The following is a 12959-nucleotide window of genomic DNA, read 5'->3' as shown; positions in this document are numbered from 1 at the left end:
TTTTTTTTTTCAAGATCTCTAAAATATTTACATTTTGAATCTACTAAAACATTTGTTTTTCAATATATTAAACTCACGTCGCATTTTAAAAAACGTTTTTCGTATTTCTAGGAACATTTGTAGGAACAAAAATTGAAAATATAAATCGGCGTAAAAAGTTACGCGACAGTACGTTGTGTATTTTAAACATGTAATTTTACATCAGATTGTTGGATTCGCTTACATTCAAATATTTTAGCTATTTGTTCGAACGATTTACGCTTTTCGACGATAGCATCATGGAATGGTGATCGAATTTAGGATTCCGAAGCAGTGCTTTCAATTGAAGCACGATCTGCTGATCGATATTTGCAATGACCTCGATTATTCTGCTCTCATTTGATGATTACGCAAGAAACTTATTATGGAGATCCAATTAAACACGCGGTACGACAGTTCGTCAACCATGTCTATTATTTCTTTTTGAGATAAAAAATCGATTACATTTCACAGTGTCAACATATTGTGAGTTATAATCAATTTTTTATCTATTCAATTATCAAAGAGATAGAATAATACCGTCTTTTATTTTTTCAAGTATTATTCATGCAAGATTTATATATGCCTTCGTATCGTAACATTGTATGATTACATTGCAATTGAATATAGATAAATTTTATGTACAATAATAAACTAACAATAAATAAAGAATTTAATTTATTACTATAATATAAGGAAAAAATAGTTTTGCTGAACAGTCTAAAATTCAGTTAGATACAGATCTGAAAATAATTTTGTTGGATCATTGAAATTGTTACGTAGAATGTTCAAGCTGATAACTATTCCAAACTTTTTGCAGCATTTATCATGTTTGAGCGTTCTACATGATTATTTTGATAATACAATAAAATTATTTTCGGATCTGTATTCTACTTCTAATTTTTAGATACTTCAGCAAGATCATTCCTTGTACACATATTTGTGGCAGTTTAAATAATTTTATGATTTACTCATTCTTCAATTTATGTAATTATTATATAAATGGTTCCAAATAATTTTTTCATAAGATCACCTCTTATTTTTATGAACTTTGATTATTAATTAAGAGCACGGGTATTCTTCCATACGTAGGTATATAGAAATTATATAGTAAAATGTAATCTGCCATTCAAATAATCCACACTAATTATGCTCGTTAATATCTTGATTTTGTACACCAAAAATACTTTTGCAATCTCACTAATCTATACAAAAACAACAATAAACTGTCTAAGAAATTCAACATTTTCTTCTTACAATCCAATCAGTGCGTCCGTCAGATTCATTCGCGTCTCGTCTCCTCGAACTCCAGTCCCTGCTTGTTCGTGCCTGTGGCGTGGCGTGCGAGACAACGACACGACGCCTCGTCAGTTCTCTCGTCGTGACGAATTCTGGCGAACCGTTTCCTGCTCTGTCACCAAAGTCTTCGTCGTGCGTGTCGTTGTTCTTCCTCAGATTATTTTCTTGCGTGTGAGACCGAGCTCCCAAGTTAATGCGCCGCGCAATTCGTTCTTCTCGCGTATGCTTCCAGTTACAGACTAAGCGCGTAGCTGCGTCCGTTCGGGCATCGTCAAAGACGTCGACGACGACGACAACGAGCTGCGGAGGCTCTATTTTCGCGCCTTAAGGCGCAATCACGCGAGCGCTGCTAAACTATGTCTGGAACCGCGGCCTTCTCGATCGTAATTCACCTGATCATCTTTGGTCCACGAATCGCTTCCGTGAACTCTCCACGTTCTGGAGAACTGCCTCGATCGGGTCAAAACTGTTTATATCCGTCGTATGTTGAAATAAATAGAAATAATCAATACGATTAAGAGAAATATTATTTTCGGACAGAAATTATATCGGAATATGCATTTCTTTTCATAATTATATTTAATGAGCAATTTGCAACTGTGATCATCTCGAAAATATTGAATAAAATGCTATTTCCTACAAGTTTAAAGAAGAATTCAATTAGAATTCACTTGAAAATAAATGGAAAATAGAGTTTTATTATTATAAAATATTGGAAGAAGCTTAATTTCAAAAATTTTAAATGTTTTATTACTTTCAATGTAAAAATACTATTGCAGCTTAAAAATGTTATATAGGTATGAAGAGCTTATTTCTGTTTGACATCGAATAAAGGTCAAAGAGTCTATAGACCAAAATCAATGTAGAGAACTCGAAATATTTTACCTTACAATAAGTCAAATATTAGAAATTTCCGAAATGCTATTTTAAATTAAAAGTCGTGAAAGTATTTGCGCGACAGATGTATTTAGAGTGTATGACCGTTTTTCCACGAGTGGGTCATCTCCGTATGTGCCAGAGGGGCAAGTTAATTATATGTACCAACCTAGATATCACATCGGTCAAACTTTATCAGAATGAGAATCGTGATTTAATTTTCCAAATGCCGTAATGTTCGAATTTAGATTCTAGTTGAATTATAAACCTCGCGCGCAAGCTAAATATTGGCATCGTTTCACCTAGATACTTAAGTCGCGACTACAAACATGGGATAGGACAAATATCGATATTCCTAATACCACATACTTTAGACATACAGAATAACACGTAAGTCAGATGGGGAACATAATAGAAATATTGTTTCTCCTGAACATCACGTGTGTGAATGTTCTGTGTGACAGTCTCTCAAAAGTTTCGACAGCACTCTGGAGGTCTCTAAAGTCTCTGGAGAAATAAATTAAGCAACGAATAATACGCAACAGTTATAAGTTGTGTGTTTATAACTTCATGAATTAATTTTATATATTGTTGGATAATTAAATTTTGTTGTATACGGTGAGACTTTGAAAAAAGTTTCCGTCGTTTTAACCTGGTTTCTCTCGTCCGCGCGCAGAAGAGTTTCCTTATAAGAATAAAAACAATGGCTGCATTAACACGAGTTGCCAAGTCACTTCATCAAATCAACCGAACGAATTAAATTAGCGCGTTAGCGTCAATTCTTCGTAGAGACAGAGAGGCTCGCGACAGAAATTAAAACCGATGTAACCTAAGCGAATTCGATTGTCTTATACGTCGCAAATGCGATGAAAAGATGCAGCGTAATGTCACTTACCTCGATTTTACTACCACAAAAATTGCAAATATTTTCTTTATTTTATACTGTTTGTTGAATATTTGTCAGTACCTTCAATTATTGAGAAATCTCGCTGGCGTTAATTATAGTAATAATTTATATGAATTATATAGTTAATATTGTATAGATATTATATATTACATATTAATTTAATATTATGCATTAATATATAATATTAATATTCTATTATGTTACATATTAATTTAATATTATATATTAATTATATAAATATATATTAACTAAACATAACATGTGTTATATGTAGTTAATATATAATTAATACAATAATTCATACATTATATATAATATAAATGCGATGTACTTCATTACCATTATTACAATTATCACTCTGTGCAAAATATTTTTTAATAATTAGAATACCGACAAATATCACTGATATCGCAATTGATCGTGTATACTCCGCGTGCGACACCGCTTGACGTTTGTGATGCGAATACGGCGAATATCGCGAAACTGAACGAAAACTCCGCTCGTACAAAATCGTGAACGATCGTAGCCGCAGGTAATTCAATGATTGTCACCAATGTCGTTCTCTGCCGCGAATTATGTAACGGGGCGTCCCTGTAATGCGCATCGTCCGCATCGTTCACGACGAACGCGATCGCCCGCGACGCGTTATTCACGCCTGGCCGCTTCCGGTTCCGGTTCCCAGACGAGCCCACATATGAGACGTCCTTTCGATTCGTCCATGGGATATCAGAACGAAGGAGCTAGCCGACTGGCAATCGCGCGATAAGACCCCGACGATTTACGACCGTAGCGATTTCGCCGCGGCCATTTACGAAATTGAATGTCCACCTACTGGCCGACGCCATGCCGTAAGATTATCTATCGACCTCATATCTCGTAAAGGAGGATCCAGTGACTTTTACGCCGCTTTTTTGACCTTACTCCTTGCGACGTGTTCGCTTCTTTTCAATCGTACATTTCCGTCTGAGCAAGTTTGCGCGAGGTTTGTGTCAAAATTTTTATTAGCTTCTTCTAATCTCTCTTTCGGAAATAATGCGGAGTTTTCAATTTAATATAACTATAGTTGTACACGGAAAAGATGGTTTTGTTAAAATATTTAAAAATTTAGCTAGATACAGATCTAAAAATAATCTTATTGGATCATCAAAATAATTATGTGACGCTGAAATTGATCGATAAAATGAACTTTTTGTGGCATCGTCTATGCTTGAGATTCCTACAAAATTATTTTCAGATCTGTATTTAGTTAAGGTTTTAAGTGATTCAGTAAAATTTTTCTTTCCGTATAGTAGAAAATATTATTTTAATTCATATCTTCTATTATGGACCTCACTTTAAAAAATATCAGTGTGGATTTAACGTCATGTGGGGTATCTATTATTATTGGGTATCTATTATTATATAATTCTCTATTATGGGGTATCTATTATTATATAATTCTCATTGCACTGAGAGAAAAATGTACTAAATTTTTAATAATTGTTTGAATAGTATTAATACGAAATAAAGAATAGTAGTTCAATTAAATTATTGATTCTTGTACCAAATAAATATATGTTTGCATTTAATAAATATTCAACTAACACTATTCAAACAAATATTTATTAAAATTTAGTATTTTTCTCTCTGTGTATTAATGCTACATTGACACCAATGATGTGGGAATTTAACACCATATGTTTTAGAATATTTTAGATTCCTACCATGGTGGTATTGATATAAACATTAAGGGTTATCTACCATGTTAGTATTAATATTAACACCAACATGGTGAGAACATACAGGGTGTTTGGAATTTAAATGTCAAAACTTCGGGAGCGTGTAGTACGATCAATAAATTAAAAAAAAAGAAATCAATGTCTTAAATGGTCTTTTTTGCAATTTTCTCCAAAATGAAGTAAAAACCAAGCATATCTCTACAGGACTTTTTTTCTTAGTTTATCGATCCCTTACACGCTCCCGAAATTTTGACATTTAAATTCCAAACAACCTGTATATAGACACCGCACAGTGTTAAATCTATATCGATATTTCCACAGTATTAGAATCATTTCGTTGTGAAATTTAACTTCAATTTCTTATGATATGTTCGTTACTTTCTCAGAGAGCTATTGGATAGTTTCGATACTCTTTCTTTTCTAATGTGAAATTACTCTCTCGTCTATAATATTTGAATCAGTATGTTGCTTATACTGGCTGCTGGCATTCAGCAGAAAAAAACAGCTTTGTAAATCCTTTAATATGATTGGTCTTACCCTTAGTTCGTTATTAGATCTAAATGTATAAACCAATCATATTAAAGAATTTTACAATAGATTTTACAATTGCAAAGCTGCTTTCTCTGTTAAACGCAGTTAGTATCGTTTCGACGCAAGTATTCGTTTAAGCGAGAAACTGTGTTGAAAATATTTCATCGTATTGCTACTCAAGGTCGTGCAGTGCTCGAAAGTTTTGAAACAGCTATGGATACCATCATTTACAATTCCAGTGACTCGCAAACGCTGCACAGGTGCAGTATGTGTAGTCTCGTTCGCGTGACTCAAATTATATCCGTTAACTTTTGTTTCTCAAAATAATTTTATGTGCAAAGGTAGCATATATGTAGATCTGTCGTTCATGATTTAGGCAGCATAGAAATAGAAATATATAATATAATTTTAAATTTTCGCTTATTTTTCAGATGATATATTTTCTATAATTAATACACATCTTTTTGGTATATATATAATTTTAAGGAACATACAGTCTATTTTATTCTTTATGAATAAATTGTTAATTACCCAACAAGAAATGACGTCAATTAAACGTCGAATCGACGTCAAATTGGTGTTGAAATCATCGTATCGATATCGATTTGACATCAAATGGATGACTCATTTCTCACTGGACAATATTTATTACACTGGATAATATTTATTTTTAAAAAATAAAGTTTTTTTCTAAAATATTTTCTCTGTACGAATACTTTTTGCGCTCACTGTATATGTATGTAACGTTGAATCGGAAAAACATGGGATTACCACCTACTTCGTTATTGAATTAAAATTTTACTGTATGTGAACAAAATTAGTTAAACATTAATTACTAGTCACTATTAAAGTTATTAAGCAAAATTATTAAAAAGAATTAAAACATACATAGCGAATATGAAAATGATGTTAACAGTTCAAACGCTTGATAGATAATGAGACGTTAAAACAGATAAAGTCACATTTGAAAAACAAAGTAATCGTAAACAAAGATCGTCAAGATCGATAATAAAATTAAGGTTGAATTTTCATGTAATAAGAAGGAAGAAGCACTATGTCTTTTTAAATAAATTCTCATTTAGCGGGTCAAGAAATAAAGTGTCATTTTGTAAATTTATACCATATATATTTTTGTTCCTTTATGTAAATCATTTCTGACAAGTCTTTTATTTAAGATTTTTTCTTTGTCCAATATTTTAATGTTATCTTAATCAAAATCATGGGATGTATTTATTTTATGTTCCGTGACAACAGAAGATTGAGTCGTATTTCTGTCAATATGGTTTCTGTGTTCCGATATCCGCACTTTCAGCGGATCTTATCTACCGGTCTGGCCGACGTATAAGGCATCACAGTCTCTGCAGTCTTCTATAGAATACAATTAGATTTCGATGACGTAAGCAGTAGATCTTCCAAAACTTTAATGACTTTATTTAGTTTGTTGATACCTCTATACGCCATGTTCACACCGGGAATGTTGTTAATAAAGTTTTTAATTTTTTCGGAAACAGAAAGAATAAAGGATATCTTCGTCGTAAAAAACTTTTGCGTAAAATTCTCAACGGAAGTAGATTCACTCTGATCTTGAGTATTTAATTGCTGAAATTTTTTGTGCAATCTCTTCTTAATTGTTGAGAAAATCAAACTAAGAGGATAGCCATTATTTAAAAGGATATTAATTATAATATCAAAATTTTTGCAATAAAATGTTGAATGTGATAACAATAATACTCTATCAACTGAACCAAATATTGTGCCTATTTTTTGAGATAAAAGATGCCAAGAAAAATAATTTAAAAACAACCTAAAAATATAGACTTACTATACAAATTATAAATGAGATGATTATCCTTGTTAATTAATACGTGCTTCATATAGTATAAAACTAATAAAACAGTTCATCATTGCGCTCTCAAGCTGTTTGCGTCGAAATTGGGAGTACGATTCATATATATTTATCGTTTACATGTCACATAAAACGTCAAACGATTCCGATCCTACAATTATTAATACAATAATTTTGCTTTCACGTTTAACGACGATGACATGTAACTTTCCCCTCTTTATCGCGGCATACGCATATACGAGGTGGCCTCGGTTGCGAGTATGGCTATTCGTATACATATATCGCGAGGTCAAGATCATTGTCGTTCGTTTGCGCATAGCCTGAGTTCCGTCACGCCTCGTTTAACCCCGACTATCATCTTCATGTGATAACAAAGTTTCGCTGATCAATCAATAATATATATTTCTATCCTTATTCTTTTCCAGTTTTTCTAATGACATATTAAATTAGATGTCAAAGATCTGTATTTATAATTTTTAATTTTTATTGACTTTCTGATGTTTGTAATAATTAATGTAATTATAATTAAAAGTTATAACTTATAATGTACATCGCACAGTTTTTCAATTTATAATGAATGTATTTCAATAATTAAAAATTTCGAATTTTTGTTAGAATAAAAAGTATTTTAAATCGAAAATAATTATTTTGGTTTTTATTTCATATCAATCATTTTGACATCTATCTACTTTTCATATTTTAATATTTAACATCACATAAATTTTACATTAAGATAAAATCGATTTTAAATTATAATATAATTATTATCGTAGCTATATCTAAAAAATAAACATACAGTAAAATCACTATAAAATATTATAATAGGAACAAAAATTATATATATTTGATGCGAAAATGTATGTCTGCTTTAAGATTAAATGACTGTAATATTTAAGTCCATTAGAGTAAAGTCAAACATGTTGATTGTTTTATACTATTTTCACGTATCCACTGAACCAAATGAAAATTTTAATTTTTTAATATTATAGAAAAAACGCATGGCACAGATATGGAAAAGAAACACGTGCAAGGTTACCGATAAACTGTAAATAGAGCGGTAATAAGAGAGATCTGGTATGTGTGTAGAGAATGGTTATTATTTTATATTGTCGAATGAAATTTACTTCACTATTATGTACCGCTAACAGGTAACTAGGCAGTATCTGTTGTCACTGTGCATAAAATAAATTTAGCGCATTGCGCCTTTTGCGGCAGAAGCTGTTGATGTGATCGGGAGATGATTAATATGCTAAAATTGTGAAACCTCTGTTACCACAAAATAGAAGGCATTCATGATGAGCGACGCCACTAGAATACAATACTTATAGTAAGACTTATAAAAACAATATTAAATAATAAATATTTTTATATAGAAATATTTAAATTAGTTTCTCGATTTATATTATACTGTACTATAACTTTTAGCTCGTCCTATATTAATAATTTTATTAGTCATGTTTATTAATTGCTTTATATAAATGTGTATTCTTATTATAGGATTCATTCTAAGACATTGATAGGCGAGCAATGAACAAAATGTAATGTAGCAGCGAGGGCGTGCTCTGTTATTTTGGGACGAGGTCGAAGAGCATTGACTTAATCTAACAACAAATATGACAACGATTGACGAGGACGTTCATTTCACTTATAAGATGTAAAAAATAATTGAATATGTGATATTAATTTTCTTTTTAACATTTTATTAAATATTAAGAACGTTTTGGCTGCATAATATTAATTGGTATCAACTAAAAATCAGCTAAAAAAGTTAATATTAGTAAAAAAATTTTGTAGTAAATTATACGCACTGAAATCAAATGTAAAAACCAAAACAACAAATTATTTGGCTTTTAATGATTTATGCAGTACAATTACCTTATTTGGCTGCATTTTTTATGTAAATTTATTTATTTTATATAAATAACTTTTAAACAAGTAAGTGGATCTAAACGAATTTTTGCACGATTTATTAGTTTCATTAGTATATATATATATATTATTTAATTTAGTTGTAATGCTATTTCTTCATTAAAAAAAGTGCTACAAGTTGCAATTTTACATAAGAATCAAGGCAAACAAAAAATTCAATAAATTTTAAACAGATAAAAGAATGTGCCAAAATTTTACACGGTCATAATAATAAAATAATCTATGAATATTTTATATTTTGATAATGCTTTGAATTGTGAGACATTATATATCCTTAAACGACATGTAATTTTGTGCAAAAGGAAAAATAACTTTTATGAATATTCATTCAATTTTGCATGTGGTAGTTCAATTATTTGCCGAAAAGAGATATACTACTGCATATATATAAATAAATAAAATTATGCTGCTACAAAATCCACTTTCTCGTATGTTGCTAATTTACCTATAGCATAAATCTAAAACAAAAAAAAGATTATACTTGTGGGCGTCAAAGTGAGAAATTTCTGGCGTTGAGATTTTCTGGATTTGTGCCAAAGTTGCGGAGTATTCAAAGTTGTCTACTCGGAATTGCAACGAGTCACGAGATACATAAATGCCATTCCATTATACTGCCAGCTCATCAACCTTGAAGCGCCATACGATCGAGTCCGGTAAAGAAAACAAAAGGAATAAATATTAATTTCCTCGTTTCTAACCGAAGGTCGTTTTTGATTAGAACATTTATACTAGTATATAGCTATAGCGATTTTACTCAAATGTTAAATAACTTTTCATTGGGAAATATAAATTACTTTATGTATACAAAAAAAATCACATTTTTAATTCTTGGTAATTAAGCTCCTTTTTATATCAGGGATTATCAAAATGCCGTTTTCGTAGAGTATTTTTGTTTCTATGTCAAAGGCGAAAAATTCAAAGTAGACACTTGATAAAAAAATAATGTCTTTTTGGAAATTATAATTAATATTCTACATTATATTTTATGGGCATTTTATGTTTCTTGAGGTTTTTTAAAAGAAATAATATCAATGAGTGATATTTATTTCTATTAATTCAAACGCATATTGCAATATTGGCGTACAGTATAATCACCTGCTACATGAGAAAACGATGTTCGCTATATCCAATAAGTGTAATATATACATACATATACGTTATATATTAATTTTATTATCACATAAAAATGTTCAAAATCCATAATACATAATTTTGAAACATTTTAAAATTGCGCAAAGAAAACATTAAGATGTACTACTAACAATTTAGACATTTTATTCGTATATCTTAAATAACTTAAACAACGAATTAGTTATAATTATTTTTATATGTTTTTAAACGGACATTGACTAATTTTGATTCAATCATTTACAGCTGGATTCCGATATTCATAATTCATTTATATTATTCGTCACAGAATTAATATCATAATATAATAATCAAATTTATTTTCTTCCAAGTTGCATATGTAAAAACAATGTATATATATGTAATAGATTATACAATACATAACAATATTGATTATAATTTGCGATTAAAACTTGTGCGGGAAATACATATCTTTTGTATGATCTTATATAGTCTATCTAATCGTTTCTGGTCGATTATAGCTTACCATTTTTCTCTTTAAATGTCTCTTTAAAATATATTATTATATAAAATATATTCTAAGAACATATATCTTCTTCAATGTTCTTCAATATACCATACGAAAGTAACAGCGTGTCAGAAAATTATTTTCAACATATTAGTAATTCCATTTATTTCAGGTCCGCAGTAATTGAATTCTATAAGAAATATTTAAAATACAGCTTAACATATTCTGCAACATGTTGCAAAATGCAAAAAATGCGTAGTGCAGTTTGCTGTGGTTATATTTATTGTATAAATTGTATATCAAAAAGAATTCTTTCTTAAATTGTTTTCTAATGTTATAATAATAATTTAATTTACTACGTAAAAAAGTGTTAGATTTTTTATTCTGTTACAATCTTAATTAATCCGTCAAAATCTTCCAAAAATATAATATTTGAGATTATAGGAATTTTGTCGTTTTCTCTCGTTTATTTCACGGATTTGATGCATTTTTATTTAAAAACGGACACGAATATAGAAGACTAATTTATTATTTAAAAATGTGAAAGTTATATTTGAAATTAGGAACTTATGAGTGTTGATTTAACGATTTTGATATGGTTTTCAAAGATGAGAATAAGATGGTAAATCACAGATAATATTATTCGTCAGGAAATGACTCTCACAGTGAAATTCTCTGAGTAATATAAAACACATTGAAATAAGGAACTTTTTCACTCCTCTACATCGCTCTCACGGCTTGAACGTAATTTTCAGAGGCGGGGGTAGAAAAACCACGGATACCGTGTTAACGACCGTTACTCGCTTGAAAATCGGCGCGTGGAAATTGCGCGAATAATGCACCGTCGCCGGAACGAGCACAGGTGTGGCTCGCTTGGACGGTAAGAAGCACGTCATGTTGGTTCGTCCGGCAAAATCCTATCAAAGAGAAAAAAAAAGTATGGTGAAATGTCGAGGTAATTCGACGCGTACGTTATTTTTATCCGATCTATCTTGAAAGGGAAAGAGACGAGACACACAATGATCCGAATGTGTCTTGACAGTGACGTATTTCGTTAGGCAGAACGAAGAATTTAATTGAGATAGAAGCGTCGTAAAGATGTTCCTTCGGAGTCGTTACAGAAGCGATGTGCACAACGATGGCCTCAATTGCAACCGTTTGAACCGTTCACCAGCTGATCGCCTATTAGCAAGAGACAGTGCGGGTAAAGGCAAAATACTCGCTGGATTAGAAAGTACAGATCGCATCCAACGAAATAGCTCGCTAAATCTAGCAGCATCTTCCGAATGCTTCTGGAAGAAAACGACCCATGCTTCTTCTTTCTCTCTCTCTTTCTTATCAGCGTCGTTCTCTCATCGATTCTCCTGGATCTATACGATTTATCTTAAGGACACCGTGATTAATCCTAGTCGTCTAAAATATTTTCGCTGCTTCATTCCAACTGATTCCCATTAATTCAATCCCCCCGTTTCATGCATATCTTATTTTTCATATTCAACACATAACACATTCCTATATATATAATAAGATAAGACGCAAAGATAGTTATAATAGCATGTTCACATCTGCAAAGGAATTACGTGTGACGAGATTTATTTATCGCACACACACACACATACTCGGCGCAAAAGTCTACTATGATATTTCTTAACACATCCAAGAGAATACTAAGAGAATACTAACAATTTAAATGCATATCTCTATAATTGCACATAATATATAGTTATAAAGAGAGAGAAAAAGAGAGAAAGAGATATCATTAGTAAATAATATCATATTATTAAGAGCGTGATAAATGATTCCAAGCTTGAACTTTCTCTAAATCAACTTATAGCAATGAAACGCAATACCCTGCACATCCACGATTGCAAAGAACTAGAATCTCTCGATTTCGGTCTTTGTCCTCGCATAGAGATCCACAGAAAGTATATCCTTTGGGCATGCTCTTGCACGCGATAGAGCTCACTTTCTCTCGACCTGATTGTCGCGCTAGATCGCTACCGCGTTTTTTATTCGCGGCCAAGCAGTCGCTTCGTGGTTGGTCGATCCTGTGCACGCCCGATCGGTTCCTTTATCGTCACGTCGAAGCGGCCAGCCCCAGCCGTAGTGCAATGACCGGTTAAGTGATTCAACTAACGTTTTCTAAGTGGCGGCTCAAAGAGAGGCCCTCGCCTTTCCGTCGCTAACTCCTCCTTTCTTTCTTTCTATCCTTTTTAGTCCTGTCAACCAAGTTAATTC

The 12959-nt window shown here is 31.5% G+C and overlaps 1 protein-coding gene across 3 annotated transcripts in view; it reads right to left on the bottom strand.

Annotated features, from left to right (window-relative positions):
- Window positions 1-10057, bottom strand: part of LOC108758397 (uncharacterized) — a 22389-nt gene extending 12332 nt beyond the window's left edge. Inside the window, exon 1 of one of the 3 annotated variants that reach the window (XM_018503342.1) lies at window positions 10053-10057. The gene's annotated coding sequence lies outside the window, so the exon portion shown is untranslated. Of the gene's footprint in view, window positions 1-1275; window positions 1767-10052 lie in introns of those variants that run through there. The other 2 variants (XM_018503339.1, XM_018503343.1) reach the window with 2 other exon arrangements.
- Window positions 10058-12959: the final 2902 nt, after the last annotated feature.

This window comes from Trachymyrmex cornetzi, unplaced genomic scaffold (assembly GCF_001594075.2).
Source record: "Trachymyrmex cornetzi isolate Tcor2-1 unplaced genomic scaffold, Tcor1.1 scaffold156, whole genome shotgun sequence".
NCBI lineage: Eukaryota > Metazoa > Arthropoda > Insecta > Hymenoptera > Formicidae > Trachymyrmex > Trachymyrmex cornetzi.
Note: the sequence above shows the minus strand (reverse complement) of the source record. Positions and strands in the feature narration are given on the sequence as shown.